The sequence below is a fragment of the Rhinolophus hipposideros genome (genome assembly GCF_964194185.1).
Source record: "Rhinolophus hipposideros genome assembly, chromosome: 2".
Lineage (NCBI taxonomy): Eukaryota > Metazoa > Chordata > Mammalia > Chiroptera > Rhinolophidae > Rhinolophus > Rhinolophus hipposideros.
This window is the reverse complement of record NC_138048.1, coordinates 10,406,471-10,421,463: the sequence shown is the minus strand read 5'-3', so window position 1 is coordinate 10,421,463 and position 14,993 is coordinate 10,406,471. Positions and strand designations below refer to the sequence as shown.

General features: G+C 41.1%; 1 long non-coding RNA gene across 2 annotated transcripts in view; it reads right to left on the bottom strand.

Annotated features, from left to right (window-relative positions):
- The window catches only part of LOC308504283, a 124,377-nt gene that overhangs the window by 40,781 nt on the left and 68,603 nt on the right, over positions 1 to 14,993 (bottom strand). For both annotated transcript variants that reach the window (XR_013994339.1, XR_013994340.1), the window contains exon 2: positions 6,602 to 6,705. This is a non-coding gene — a long non-coding RNA (uncharacterized lncRNA). The remainder of the gene's footprint in view (positions 1 to 6,601; positions 6,706 to 14,993) is intronic.

The following is a 14,993-nucleotide window of genomic DNA, read 5'->3' as shown; positions in this document are numbered from 1 at the left end:
ATGGAGACTTGTCAAAACACCCCTTTTCGGAGCCCATCTCAAGTTCACTGGACTAGATTCTCCAGGCAAAGGATCCAAGAAGCTGAAAATTTAGCAAGCGCCCCAGGTGAGTGCTACCATGAACAATTTTATGAACTTTTCTGGTGGACTCCACTTCTGTAAGTCTGAGGTAGAGTCTAGGCACTGACTGTGATCCTAAAGGAAGGAAGAAGTCAGCATTGTGTCTTAAGTAGGATAGGAGGTAATGATGTCTGCCTGAGAGCCAGGGATCACACCACCTATGTGGATAATGGATCAGTAAGGGGGGAATTAGAGCCCTGAGATGCGTCAGGAAGCAGATGGGCTACTCAGGACAAAACACATACTGACTCAGACTCCCCAGTGGCAGTGGGAGTTGAAATAGCTGAACAGACTTGACAGGAATTTAAGAGGAGAATCTACAGGACCTAAGAACGAATTGGTGTGGGGTTGAGGGAGAGAGAAAAGCCAAGGTTGACTCCTGAATTTCTGGGCTTAGGCTCCTGAGTGGATGAAAAGGCCTTTTGCTGGGATAGAAAGAGCAGCCGAAGAAACGTTTTGGGGTGTGGAAAGGGTTGATCATTAGTTTAGCCTTGGAAAATTTGAGACTAAAATGCTATAGGTATATCTATGTAAAGACAGATGTTCAGTATGAATCTATATGTATGACTCCTACTAAACACTGAGTGTTTGTGTCCCCCCCCCAAATTCATATGTTGAAACCGAATCCCCAGTGTGATGGAAGTGATTAGACCAGGACGGCAGTCCCTCATGGATGGGACTCCTGCGCTCACAAAAGAGGCCCGAGAGACTCTCACCCCTCCCACCAAGTGAGGCTACAGCAAGGAGACTGCTCTCGGTGAACCAGGAAGGGGCTTTTCACCAGAGTCTGCTGGAGCCTTGCTTGATCTTGGACTTCCAGCCTCCAGGACAGTGAGAAATAATTGTTTGCTGTCTGTACCCTGCCCAGTCCGTAGTATTTTTGTTGTAGCAGCCCGAGTGAAAACTAAATCCCTAGCTCAGGAGAAGAATCTAGGATGGATATTTTCACTTGGGAACCATCAGATAAAGGAATCCATGAAGATATGGCGATGGATAAGATGGCGCCGGGAGTGTGGACATAGAGAGACATGACAATGCCTAAGGCAAAAAGAACGCTGAAGAACATTTAAAGAAAGAAAATAACACATGGAGACATAAGATGGAGAAGAGATAGCCAGAGAGATAAAATGAAAACCAGAAGAGTAAGAAGTCATGGAAACCAAGGGGGGGGAAATGTTTCAATGGCCAGCACTGTGTGCCACCAGGGGATCAAATTTGATAAGAACTGAACACTGTCCACTGGACTTAACAAGTATTTCATTGGCCATCTCAAAATGAGAACAGTTTCACTGATACAATGAAGGCAGATACGAGCTTGCAGAGGAGGGGGAGGGGGTCAGGGAGTGCACTCTCTCAGGAAGTTTATCCATGAAGGGAAGGAGCAGGCGTGCAGGATACAAGGTGGAATGGTGAGAATGAGGGTGGGAGAGCGTGCTCAATGCTAACGGGGGGAACATATAAAGAAGAAATATTCGTAGCTGCAGAAGAATACTGTAAAACATAAGGTGTCTGGAAGGCTGGAGGGGAGAGGAAAGAAGATCAGTGAAGGGACTGGGCTGAGATGGAAGGTGATTTCAGCACATCCACTGAGGTGGTGGTGACGGGGAGGAAAGATGGAAGCAGAGGCTGTGTGAGCTTGTTGGCACACTGCTGGGGGTGAGTTGGGCCCAGAGTCAGAGGTCTGAGGAGAGCAGAGCACAGAAGAGGTGACGAACAAAACGTGGCAGCACTCTGGTGGCACTGAGCTTTGCTCAGTGAGCATGAAACAGTTGGCTCGGGGTGACTTCTTCATCAGCACCAACCCTCTGGGTAGAAAGGCAAAAAAGGTGGGTAACTGGATTCAAACAGGGGAGAGGATTTTCCAGATGAGTTTAGTGGACGAAAAATATAGAAGGCGTTGAAGTTATAGGTAAGAAAGTGGTTGAGGTGGAGAGGGAAAATTATGGTTTGTGACTGTGTGGGTGGGTAGCTACAGTGAAGTCACCAAGGTTATTTGAGTGAAGGATATTAGTTAAGGCAATGGCGAGCTGCTGGAACAAATCAACTCCAAAATCTCAGTAGCGGAACGCAGCAAAAGGTTTTTGTTTTTTTCCTTTCACTCACATACTAGGCTGATGCAGGTGTTCCTCACTGGACAGCTCTGCTCCAAGTTGTGAGCCAAGAACCCACCCACACTCCTTTCTCTGTGTGCCTCTGACATCGTCTACAAGGGGGCCCCACGGCCATGCTGAGGTTCTCCACTCTAGTTAGCAAAGGCGTGGCTAGCATGTGTGAAAGGTTTTTGCGGCCCAAACCAGAAAGTGGCATATACAGTTGTCCACCTTTTCTGAGGTTTCACTTTCCATGGTTTCGATGACCCATGGTCAATTATGGTCCAAAAATATTAAACAGAAAATTCCAGAAATAAGCAATTCCTAAGTTTTAAATTGTGTGCTGTTCTGAGTAGGATAATGAAATCTCTCGCTACCCCACTTGGAATATAAATCATCCCTTTGGCCATGTTTACCCTACCTATCTGTCAGTCACTTTGTAGCCATCTAGATTATCAGATTAGTTATGAGAGAGGGAAAGAGAGAGAGACAGAGACAGAGAGAGGGAGAGAGAGACCACATTCACATAATTTTTATTACAGTATAACGCATATTGTTATAATTGTTCTCTTCTATGATTAGTTATTGTTGTTAATCTCTTACTGTGCCTAATAAATTAAACTTTACCATAGATATGTGTGTATAGGAGAAACGTAGTATATATAGGGTTCAGTACTATCTGTGGTTTTAGGCATCCACTGGGGGGCTGGGAACACATCCCCCATGGATAAGGGGAACTGCTGTATGGCTTGTGCCCACACTGCATGGGCTAGAGCTCAGTCCCATGGCCCGTGTGCCAAGGATGCTGGGACATGAATGCCCAAGAAGACTAGGAAGTAGGGTTGGTGATCAACCAGAAGACTTGGTGACAGAGATCAGAGTGTTAGACCGTCATCCATTTGGATGCAGAGCCACCCAGATTGAGTGGAGGCTGAGGAGTGGAACTGTCTTGGTGCAAATTCCTTCAGCAAGAGGGACAGTGATAAGATGGCTGGGGAAGGTGGTAAAATGGGGCCAGGGGGTGAATGGCAAGAAGCTGAAAGGCACAGTTTGGGCCCGGCTTCCCTGAGGGTGGACATGAAAGGTGTGCAGGCTTTGGGGTGGGGGAGGATGGGCAGGGTAACCTCCACTAAGTGGCTGCAGCCTGGCGGGCACATAGCATCCGTTAGAGTGAACCTGGGATAGTCTTTAGGGAAGCAGCTTAGGATGTAAAGGATTTTATGAACTATGGAACAGCAGAGGGAGGCAGGGAAGAAGTTCAAGGGAAAAGCCCAGAGCAGGATGGACAGAAGAGAGATGACCAGAAGAAATTACACCTGAGTGGTGAGCAAGTGTTACAGGGGTATGTGGAAAGGAGGATTTAGCTGGCCCCAAAGTTTCCGAAAGAATTGGTATCGGCCATTCCCAGTGGTTGGAGGTACTCAAATCTAGTTACAACCTAGGCAGGTTATTCTTCCCACAGAATTCACATCTCTGGAGGATGAAAAGATGCTAGTCCCTCTGGAAGGAGTCAGCAGAGCTGTGGCTTTGAGGGTAAAGAGACAGAAGAGAGGCTCAGTCAGGGCTCCAGGCTGAGGCGATAGGAATGGGGCTGGGAGGCCCAGGCTGGGGCGGGAAAGTTCTCAGAGGGCCTCACGTGAACTCCTGGCACAGAGCAGGCAGGCTGGTGTCCTGAATTCCACTATAACGTGATCATTTGAGAGGAATAGAGAGCTACCAAGTCACGGCTCTCCGTTCACTGTTTCAGAGGTGAGAGGGCTCTGAGAACACAATGCAGGGATGGAAGCTGCCTGCTCACATCTCGACAGCACAGTAGCAAGCATAGCACAGTGGCTTGCTATGATGCATGATGAGGTAGTTCAGTATGAGGAGAAAGAAAACCCATGTTATTGGTTTGGGGGCCAAAAAATCAAAGCATAAGACCATCAGATTTGTGGCAGCAGTTTACGTTCAAAGATGGGTTTTATAAGTAATCAGAGTAGGAGACCTTGTCGGGTAAGGCATGGGTCTTTCCAAAAACTGTTAACTGGCACAGGAGGATGCCAACTTGATCCTACTTTAACGCTTATTCTGTTACTCTAATAGGAATGGAAGAATTACACTAACCGTGAGCATAGTGCCCACATCCCAGTGAAGTATTTCCTTTTCCTGTATTCACAGAAATGTTGTCTGATCTATTCCGAGATTCAGTGGAATGCATGTGAGCCAGAAATTGCAATAATAGGAAGGTAGAGGGAAGAGAGTTAGAGATGCAAGAAGAGAATTTATCAAATTTTGTATTTATCAAAATTTGTATTTATTTTGATTTATTTTGTATGTATTATTATTTTTGTATTTATTATTATTTTTGTATTTATTATTATTTTTGTATTTATTATTATTTTTGTATTTATTTTGTATTTATTTTGATAAATACAAATTTGTATGTATTTATTGTAATTTGTATTTATCAAAATTTGTATTATTTTGTATTTATCAAAATACAATTTATCAAAATTTGTATTTTACCATATGAATAATGGCATCTTTATTTTCTTTCTTTCTTTCTTTCTTTCTTTCTTTCTTTCTTTCTTTCTTTCTTTCTTTCTTTCTTTCTTTCTTTCTTTCTTCCTTCTCTTTTGTTAACAATAGGAACAATAGGAAGTATATAGTATTATAGTGCATTGAGACGAACAGTGTGTTAAGAGGTACCAGTAAGTCAGGCCTCCATTTCTGTAGTACTAACATCACTGATAGAGTTTGATCTGAAAGCAGTTTTATCATCTGTCCCATAGATACAAACCTCAAGAAGAGGTGTGGGTTTTAGAGGTGACTTTGTCTTTACAAATTAAAGGGGAAACCAGGAGGTGCGGCATGCCTCACTACTTTTGAACCACCCTATATAAATAACGCCGCACTTTATAGTGAAAATGCATTTGACCTTTAGGGAAAGACCTTTTTCACAAGGCAATCGAGTTTTTGCCGTTCCCTAGAGCATTTACTTAAGAAAGATTTTTCCTGTGCTCCAGCTTCCCTAGCCAAGACATTATTTTTAACAAACACTAGTTCTTCACTCAAAATTGTGTGGTTTAAAATCCATGCTTCGAGTGTGCTGTGATATTCTCTAATGGTAGAGAGGCATCACGACTTGAATGGATGATTTCAGGTTAGTCTGCAGAACTCTGAATGGAGACATTATGCTCTAAAAAGGAGTTTTTCAGGGTTTTTTTTTCTATCACAAATTGTTTTGACAGTTTTACCATCCATGGCAGATCTCTTGAGATTGCAAAAGAAATTTATTAAAAAGAACATAGGCCCTTCCCCTTTCTGACTCCATACTAGACTAGAAATGTCTTTGGGGAAGAGAGACCTTAACAAGGCATGGAGGAAAGGCATCCACAGAACCCTTATTATTCTCTTGACTTCCTTTCTTCAAAGTATTATAATTGAGGTCATTATAAGTCTTTGAAAGCAACACTTCTCTCCTGCATGCTATACCCACTCCCAGAAGATATTTATAGAAATAAAATAGTTCTCACATCCCTTCAGTAAAATTCCATGAAGCTGGTTCCAAATAAAAAAGAATGAATAATGTTTATCTAGGTCTGGCAGATGATGCTAAAATGCAAAAAAATTGATTAGTCCATCAATTCTATTATGTGCTGACACGAACACCCTAGCATTTGGGAGGTTGGCTTATTTTTAAGAGAAAATGATTTAGAAGATGCAAGGAAAAAACAAAAGAAAAACCCATTAATAGATATCGATTTCGTTGTAACATTAATTTGATAACTTTGCAATTGTATTTTAACAATGGTGAACTAGGTGACTTAGTATGCCTTGATGAAAACAAATGTATCTAAAACACATATGCATGTCAAGTTTATCATTTCTATTTCAGGGTCACAGAAAAGATTTGAGATCTGAAAGTCTGGATGTTGACATGCATTAGAAATCAATTCTCAACCATGGCAATTCAGACTGCTTCTTCCTGATAGCCAAAGAGTAAATATGAATCTTGACCAACTGATAATATCATCTTTCCCTCCTATGTTTCAGAGGAGAAGATTCCTCTATATTGAAGGTATATACACAGTAGGTCCTCAAATAACATTCTTTCATTCAATGTTGTTTTATTATGACATTCATGAGATCACAGGAACTTAACTCTTGTTTATATTAGTTAGCCTGTGGTGAATTCATTTTGTTACATGCAGTTTCACCACAGTTCCAAGAACCTATCGATAAACAGTGTTAATTGAGGACTTACTGTATTTGAAGTAATAAAGCTCTGCTTGCAGTACTTTCTTTAAGTACCTGCCTTAAAGCATCACATTTAAGCTTAGATTACTCCTAAGATTTCAGGAAAACATACACATACGTATTAAAGGCCCAGAAAGCTGTCAACTTACATTTATTTCATTTCTTGAGTTTTGAGGCAGCAATCTTACTGTGTTCATCTTTATAACCTGGGTTCCTTGCATGATGCCACACATAGTGGGTCTTCTATCAATGTCTGTTGGATAGAAGAGTGAGTGAATGACTGAATGAGGCTTTAGGAGAAGGGAAAAATCTGTATTGTAACTTCACTCACATGATTCAACCTGAAGCATTCTGAAGCCTCTTTCATTGGAATCAATTGATTTTCACATTCACATTCTGGTACAGATGCAGCCCTGGGCTCTTAAATTTCTTCAAGAGGAGGAATATTAGCATTCATCACATTATATTAAGGTTTGTTGAATGTGTTCAGAATCTCTCTAAGAAGATTCTGAACTCTATACCTGTTCCAGTTTTATATTCCTGTTGCCTAGCCTGGCATGTGACACATGATAGATTTTTCAATAGATATTCCATGAATGAATTAGAAGACTTCTGGAATTACATCCTAGTCTTTGAAGTCAAGTCACTGCACCCCTGTGGGTCACAGTTTCCTCATCCATAAAATGGAAACCTTTTATATTCTGTGACTCCTGCTAACAGACTAGAAAGAAATACTAGACTGAAGAGTAGTATCAAAGATTAGGTAACTTGTGGGAAATTTTCTCCATTGCAGAATTTTCAGGAAGGAGAAGGGGAAAAGAACTAGCACTTACCATATGACTTAAATAATCAACTTTACAGCCACTGTGTGAGATAGGATGTTATTATTCCAACTTTATGGATAAGAAAATTAGCTTCAGAGGGGTACATATTTTGCCCAAGATCACACAGCGAGTCAATGGTTGGGTCAGGATTCAAACACAGTTCTACTGATGCCAAAGCTCATTTATTTTATTGTTTGCATATGATTCTATCTGCTAAAATTCTGATAAGAAAAGAGAACTGGGGGAGCGAGGAACCGGGGAAGCGAGAGCTGCCAGGCCGGAGGAGCTGCCTTGCACATCCTATGTCTCAAAACTTGGAATGTTAAAACAACAAAATAACCTTTGCACTGGGCCCATGGCAACATTGTGTCCCAAAGTACTGTTGGCAGAGACAACAAGAAAGCAGATATCACAACTACTGGCCTGAAAATTAAAAACATTGTTTAGAATTAACGTCATTATGTTAGGTTATCTACACCAAGAGAAACGCCTTCCTTCTATTGATGTAATTGTTCCCCTTCCCTTTCTCCTAAATATCTATTGCCTTTTACTCCTAATTGGAACACTTGTGCCTATATTAGTATTCAATAAGAATACTAACTGGTATTCTTATTGATCTCAAATATGTGCTTTTTTGTCTCTCAAAAAAAACCAAAAACCAAAAAACAAAAGAAAGAGAGAGAAAGAAAGAGAGAGAACCAGCGAGGGTAGGATATACCATTTTCATCTTGTGTTTCTCTCTTTTACAATTTGAATCAAGAAAACATATGGGAGATTCTTGCTGGGAATATATTTCCTAATTCTATTTTATCGGTTTAAGCTCCGTGAAGGAATTAAAAACTGAGGGCATATCAAAATAAAAGAGAGAGGCTGTGAGGCAAATCGTAAGCAAGATGGCTCTACTAACTGGACACTAATAATAAGAGAAGGACTAGTGGAAAAATGAGAAAGTGGCCGGAAAGGCATGCCTGAATGGAAGGAGAGCAAAGAGTGTTTGCCTGATCAAAGCAAAAGGAGCAGGTGATAGGGATCGACGTAGGCGTAGGAATGACAAGTGTGTGGTAGTTTCACAAAAGTCCCATAAGGACCTCTGCACCATGTTCCTTATACTGGACACCTCGGCAGACATCAGGGTGGGATAGGCCAAACGTACATTTCTGATCTAATATCAGACCTCTCCTAGTTTCAAGGACTACTCTTTAAGCCTTTTACTGCTTGCTTTTGTTTTAACGGGTTCACCTTCAACATAACATGTTTAGGTGTGTAAGCCGAAAAGTACTAGGGATCGCTATGTTAATGAGGTCCTACTGCCCCCAGGCAATCCCAGGAGCCCTGTGGGATGAATGTGCTGCTGCTCTCCACAGGAAATCTGAAGCAAATCGATACTATATTTGACCGGAAATATACATGGATTTCTGTGAGGCCCAAGTTTCTCCCAGATGCCTTAGGTTTTCTCAAAAGTTACACATTAACTCACTACACTTCGGTAACCTTCTAAACTTCTAAAATAAGAAGTTTTCTCCAAATGGAAATTTGAAAAATCGAACTTTGACGGGAAGAAAGGGAGCAGAGAAGCTCCTATAAAGTGTATATGTGCAAGAAGCCAGGTAGCTGAGGATCAGCTAACCAAGAGGTTGTTGGCTCAGCCTGGGATGAACCAAATTAGCTGGGGCATTTTTTTTACACTTTAAGAAAGAGCATATATCATAAAGATCTTTGTTTCTAACACCATTCTCAATTCAAAGAACCAGGACTACTTAGAGAAATGGGTGATTTTCAGCCTGGAACAGGAACGTGCAAGATGAGCCTGGAGCATCTTAAAGTGCCAGAAAGTAAGGAAGTGCTCAAAGAAACAAAATAAAACCATTATTGGGGGGTATGTCAAAGGAGCACAGATGCCAATTGAAAGAGCTCCCAATAGGCAAAGCTAGAACTGTTTCAGCAAATAAGTAAAGTAGTATTGGATTACAATCCAAAGTGCAAAATAAATATCCATGAGTCCATACTGATATAAATAAATGATTAAATAAACACACAAATAAATGGGAGAGAAGAGACAAATCTCTTATGCAGAATAATTTATGAAACACTGCCCTCTAGGAGGTAGAGCATAACTGCCTTCTCCTTAACTCTTTCACTGCATTAATTGATTTCAAGCTTTTTTCCCCCCAAAAAAAGTACAATAAACAAAAAGTTGGTATTTTGACAATTCTATGCATTTAATAATAACAGTGTGAGCTGCTTTGTATATAAATGATATTGTTTTTAGGTATAAAAATTATTCATTCTTGAAAAACACAAAAATATAGAAAAATGTACATCTGCTTTCCTAAACTTCCTTTCTGGAAGTTTCCATCTGCAATCAGTGGATGGAAATATTCGTTTGGATATATCTGACCGTTGCGGCAAAAGGGTTAAGTGTGGGCACTGCAGAGTGACTTCCATCTTAAAAGCACATGGGAAGGTGGTAAGAGGAGGAGAATAACTTTGCCGCAGAGAAACTTGACAAGCACTATCTCACAAAAGGTCAACCTCAACAATGATACGTCATGTTTATAGTGTGCACCCCTGATGGGACTTAAGGAAAATGGCACTTTCCTTCGGTGGCTTTCCTCCCCCAAACCTATACCCAGTATAATGATCCTGAGAAAAACATCAGACAAATCCCCGGACAGAACATCTTACCACATTCCTGACCAGAACTTCTCAAAGCTATCAAGATCATCAAAGGCAAGGAAAATATGAGAAATTTTCATAGCCTAGAGGAGACCAAGGGACTAAATGTAAAGCAGCGTCCTGGATGGGCTCCTAGAATAGAAAACCTTAGATTTAAACTAAGGAAGTCAGAATAAACTACAGACTTTAATAACCACATTCATACTGGCTCATTAATTATAACAAACGTGCCACGCTAATGTAGAATGTTAACAGTAAGGGAACTTGGGTGCAGTGGAAATCGGGGACGAATAGAATATTTGTGAATTTGTTTTCTGTGAGGCAGGGGTAGACTGTGGCCTGAGCAATGGGATAAGTAGGAAATGAATGCTAACAGGACCTTTCACATTTCATTCAGCATCATTCCATTCTGTTCAAAACTCTTACATTGAAAATGTTTATAATCTGTGCAATTAAGAAAGTAAATGAAAAGTAATGTTTTAAGGTTTGTTTTGAAGTATTTGACGGCTACCTAATAATCTGAAGGTGGAGGATGTTTTCTAGGACGCAGAGGACGCAAGACACTTTTCGCACGAATAGGAACCAAACTTGTGACATCGTCCATGTGGTGTGTTTACGGACTACCCAGTCTCCCTGCTTTGGGCTGGTGTGGTAGCCGGTCCTCCAGTGAGGTCACTGTCAAATCCCCCTTTTGGTGCTCCTCACATCAGAGGAAGCTTAGTGGCCCCCACCTTGAATCTGGGCTTTTTGTCACTGACTTTAACCTACAGAATAGGGTAGAAGTGACATTCTGAAACTTGCACAGCTAGGCTTTAGAAAGAACAGCAGATGCCACTTCCCATCTCTTGGAAACCAGCCTTCATGCTGTGACAAGCCTAAGTCACATGGAGAGGCTCCACTTGCTTCCCTCTCTCTCTCACTCTCTCTCTCTCTCTAACAATATTTATTGTAAAAATTCTAAGAATATTAAATTATTTCAAGCAAAAAGAAAAATCCTGCCCCTCTCATTTGTTCTATATATCCATTCCCACCTTTTAGAATTAATAGTTTGATGGGTATTCAGGTGTGTGTCTGTGTGTGTGTGGGGGGGGTGGGTGTGTGTATGTTTAGAAAATGTTTTGTACTTCTTGTGTGGTCCTTCTTGTGTGGCTGCTACGTTCCCAGTAATATTTCTTTCTTTGAGAATGACTTCAATATAGAAAAATGGGTCTGGGAATATCCTCCATATTTTGTACCCTTCTCACACAGAGTGGATTGATCCAAGAATGGGCACCTGACCTAAGCCAAGACAATCACATTTCCTCTGTCCAGTGGCGTGTCGGGGAGCCTGCGAGTTGGGAGCTGAAACAGTGGTAGTGAGCTAAAGAGGCCTGTGTCCTGGGGCTGAGGTCTCGCCCTGGTTCTTCTCCTTCCCATTCCTGCATCGCAAGAACTCAGCATGGGCCTCCAGGCCATCAGTTACCTCAAGGACTCATCCAGAAAACAATTTTATTTTAATTTTTGCTGACGCTAAGCCAAACTAGCTTTTATTACTTGAAATCAAAAGGCTTTAGTGTATATATACATGTAATATTTCTGAAATAGGATCACGGAATTCATCATGTTCTGATGCTTCTTTCTTTCCCCCTTTGTTCTATGTATTGTGAACATCATTCAACATATTCTTTTTAGTGACTTACAGCATGTTATATGCTCTATATGGATGTGCTACGATATATTTAGTCATGCTCCTTTGGATAGGTTCTTTGAGCATTTTGGCCATAGAAACAATGCTGAGCACAGGGGGTAATTATGAGAAGCTGAAGGGAGAGAGGATATGGCTCCTTTCTTCTCCACTTTTAACTCCAATCTGTCCTCTCTCCCGAGTTTTAAGAAGCTCTAGACTCTGTAAAAGTTCCAGCAAAGAGAATTTTATACTCTGTGGACAGGGGAAGCCAACTAGAGAGTTCTGTCTGCCCACAGCCCCCATTCCTGGGAGCTTTGCGCAAAGCAGAGAATCCTGTGAAAGCCTTGACGTCAGACATTTGAGGCCCTCAGGGGCAATGAGCGCAGTCCCACTAAGTGTGCCATATCTCCGTGGTTCCAGGGACCTAAAGGAAATAACCGAGAATTCTCTGTGCGTCGGAGGCTGGGGAGTAAGCAAGCATCCTCCACAGATGCTGGGGAGTAAGCAAGCATCCTCCACAGATTCTGGGGAGTAAGCAAGCATCCTCAAGGTGACTCCGGAGGGGCTGGCAGCCTGCTGTTCTACACTGCAGCCTCACGGGAGGTGAGGTGAGGCGAGGCGAGACTGCTCCATCCTCTGCCACCTGCAGGAATGCTGCCCTGAAGGCGACTCCAGCAGACATGAGCCTCAGGAAGTGGACAAGAGCAACAAACACACCTCTAATGTGGTCTAGCAATCAGAAAGAGGAAGACCACTCAGGTCAACCAGAACATACATCCAGTAAAGTCAAGCTTTGGGAAGAGAAAGGTGGAAAGTTGATCAAGGAAGGAGAACTTGAGATGCAAGTAATTGCATACACGCACACGTACACACACACACACACACACACACACACCCCACTTTATTGAGCTGAAAACATGATTTCACACCTGAAAAATTCAATAGACAAAGGAGATTTACTAATAGTCTGGTAAATCAAATTGAAGAGTTATCTCAAAACAGAGAGCAAAAATGAAAGAGAGGGGAATCATTCGGGAAGAGGTAAGAGATGTGGAGGGTACATTAAGGGTACTAACTAGCAAATAATAGGTGTTCCAAAGAAGCTAAAGGAACTGATGGAGGAGAGGCAATAATTAAACAAATTAGAAGAACATTTCCCTGCAATGAATGAAAATTCGAATCTGAAAACTGAAAGGGCTCACCAAGTTCCAGAAATGAGTGATGAACAAACATACACCTTTAGGCATAGCTTGCTAAAATTTCTGAATTCTAGAAATAAAAAGAACAATCTTATATGCCCCTAGAACAGAAAAAAAAAGTTACCTACAAAAGAAAAAGAGTAAGACTCTCATAGCACTTCTCATTGGCCATATAGACAACTACTGCTAAGAGGGAAAACAGCCGTCCAAGAATCTGATCACACCAAGTTCTCATTCACCTGACTGGGTGGGCAAGGTGTTTTATGGACATGGCAGCCATCAGACCATACCTGTAATCCACAAGCCCTCACTATGGCAAAGATCAGCGTTTCTCAACTGGAATGTGCATCTCCTGAGGATCTTGTTACAATACAGATTCCAATTCAGCAGGTCTGACATGCAGATCAGAGATTCTGTTTTGTAAACAAGTTCCCAGGCGGTACCCATGTGGCTGGAGCCTGGACCGCAGACATCGACACTCGGGATGACCCTTTGGGTTTGAATCCTTGGCTCTACCTCTTCCTGGCTGCGTGAGCTTGTTCTTTTCTATGCTTGTTTTTTTTCAACTGTAAAATGAGAACAATGATAGCACCTGTCTCACCGATTTGTAAAAACTAAGAGAGATAACACAGATAACACTATACGCCAAGCACATAGTAAGCATTTGATAAATATTGCCTATTAAAGTAACGAAAGACTCCCTGGGGATGTGTAATGTGAGTGTTAAAAAACAGGTTTTTGGGACAGAAGCAGCATGCTGCAAAGGTCATTTTATTATTGTAACTGAAAGTATTGAATGACGTCAGCAAGTCTGGGACACTGGGGAGTGGGGAGGGATGAGTGCCAGCAGTGCCAAGATGTCCTCTGGGAAAGACAGAGGGGAGCGGAGAAACAAGTGCATCAGAACTATTGTAGAGTTCATCCTGTCAGAATAATTGTTAGCTTGTTTTCAGACAATAGAGAAAATGTCTTCCTATGAGCATAGGAGTACAGAAGGTACCTTGTCTGTTAACAGGATATAAAAGAACAGTAGAATTTCCATATTAACACAAAAAAATAAAATGAACTGAACAGAAAATAGATTAAACCAGCCAGAAAAAAATAAAGAATGCAATGTGAATCTTACAAATCTTGCAACAAAAAAAAAATCTAGAAAATGGAAAGTACAATCTAGGAGCACGGGAAGCCTTCTGGACAAATCCTGATAAACTAGACTCTTTCCTCCACCCCAATTGATCCACTTGACTATATAAAAGTGGCAAATTTGGAAAAATATTCATAAATATATATAACTATGAGAGAGACTGGCTAGCTGTTCACAAAACTGATTCCTTTTCCTCAAGGGACATACTTTCCTTCCACATAATATTTTTACAGTTTTATTGAGGTTAAACAAACCACACTTAATTGAAGTGTACAATATGCTGAGTGAAATAAGTCAGACAGCAAAAGACAAACACCATATGATTTCATTTTTATGTGGAATCTAAAAAGCAAAATAAAATTAAATAAACAAAACAGAAAGAAACTCACAGATACAGAGAACAAAGTGGTGGTGGCCAGATGGGAGGAGGGTTGGGGGATAGGTGAAAAAGGTGAAAGGGGTTAAGAAGCACAAACTTTTTTAATAGTTTTTTTTATTTTTCAATTACAGTTGGCATACAATATTGTTTGACATACAATTAGTTTCAGTTGTACAACATTATGATTAGACATTTATATAACTTACGAAGTGATCACCCCAATAAATCTACTACCCATCTGACACCATACAGTTATTACAATAGTATTGGCTATATTCCTTATGCAATACTTTACATCCCCATGAGTATTGTGTAATTACCAATTTGTACTTCTTAATTCCTTTAGCATTTTCATCCATCCCCCCCAACTGCCCTCCCATCTGGCAACCCTCAAAATGTTCCCTGTATCTATGAGGCTTTTTTTCTTTTTTGTTTGTTCATTTATTTTGTTCTTTAGATTTCACATATAAATGAAATCATATGGCATTTGTCTTTGTCTGACTTATTCCACTCAGCATAATACCCTCAAGGTCTGTCCATGTTGCTGCAGATGGCAAGATTTCATTCTTTTTTATGGCTGAGTAATATTCCATTGTATATATGTACCACATCTTTACCCATTCATCCATGGATGGACACCCAGGCTGCCTCCA